Source organism: Otolemur garnettii, unplaced genomic scaffold, assembly GCF_000181295.1.
Source record: "Otolemur garnettii isolate 467f Iridium unplaced genomic scaffold, OtoGar3 scaffold00082, whole genome shotgun sequence".
Classification (NCBI taxonomy): Eukaryota; Metazoa; Chordata; class Mammalia; order Primates; family Galagidae; genus Otolemur; species Otolemur garnettii.
This window is the reverse complement of record NW_003852477.1, coordinates 4271614-4272919: the sequence shown is the minus strand read 5'-3', so window position 1 is coordinate 4272919 and position 1306 is coordinate 4271614. Positions and strand designations below refer to the sequence as shown.

The following is a 1306-nucleotide window of genomic DNA, read 5'->3' as shown; positions in this document are numbered from 1 at the left end:
TTTTCAATTTTTTTCTTATCTTGTTGTAGTGTGCTGAGATTGGATGATATAAATCTCATCATAAAAATTCTTCTTTGTGTGTTCAGACCTCTTATTTTTTGGCTCCTATTTCAGTGAATAATGCATTTTAAGACCCCTAAAGACACCCTCAAACTTGATGATTGGCTGAGACTTGTAAGACTCAAAAAAGCTGTTATAGTCATAGTTACAGTTTATTGCACTGAAGGAATATAGGTTAAAGCCAGCAAAGGCATATGAGATGAGAAACCAGGCAAAAGATTCCAGGAGTGCCCTTCTAAGGGTGTCACATGGGGTAGGGAGGGACACTTAATTCTTCTATCAATAATGAGTGGTGGAGCATGGCCATTTGGAATTCTTCTATGCCATAAGCTCCAGGCTGATGAAAAAAGCCCTTCCTCTTCTAAAAAAAAAAATAAATAAATAATGAGTGGCAACATATGCAAAATATTGCCATGCAGGGAAGCCCACCAAGCCTTAGTGTTCAGGTGTTATTGGTCAGACATGATGGCCATGCATTGCCCATAGTTATTTAGTCTCTAGTACCCCAGAGGTCAAAGTTTTATACCGTATTTCCCCGAAAATAAGACCTACCAAAAAAATAAGCTCCTGCAGGATTTCTATGCATTTCTATGCATTTGTTAAATATAAGCCCTACCCTGATAATAAGACCTAGTGATGGGCGTGACTATGCAGCATATCTGCATAGCCAGGCCATGTATTTCAGTGCAGAGAAGACATCCCCTGAAAATAAGCCCTAGTGTGTCTTCCTGAGAAAAAATAAATATAAGACAGTGTCTTATTTTCAGGGAAACACAGTAGTAGGGCCACAAACATATTAAAATTCATTGAATGTATACTTAAAATGGATGAAAGGTAAAATTTATAGTATATAAATTATATTTCAAGAAAAACCCCCCAATTTTTTAATTTTATAGAGAATATAAAAATTACCTTTAATTCTATGACTTAGATAAATTCTGATTTGTACTAAGATGCATATATGTAATTACCTTGCAGTTTATCCGTGTTGTTACTTAAAACTCAACCTTTGGCTTGGCGCCTGTGGCTCAAGCGGCTAAGGCGCCAGCCACATACAACTAAGGTGGCTGGTTCGAATCCCCAGCCCGGGCCCGCCAAACAACAATGATGACTGCAACCAAAAAATGGCCAGGCGTTGTGGCGGGGGCCTGTAGTCCCAGCTACTTGGGAGGCTGAGGCAGGAGAAAAATCTAGGCTCGGCGCCTGTGGCTCAAGCGGCTAAGGCGCCAGCCACGTACACCTAAGG

The 1306-nt window shown here is 40.0% G+C and overlaps 1 protein-coding gene across 2 annotated transcripts in view; it reads left to right on the top strand.

Moving 5' to 3' along the window:
- HIGD1A (HIG1 hypoxia inducible domain family member 1A) overlaps positions 1 to 1306 on the top strand; it is a 14530-nt gene that overhangs the window by 7972 nt on the left and 5252 nt on the right. The window lies entirely within an intron of this gene.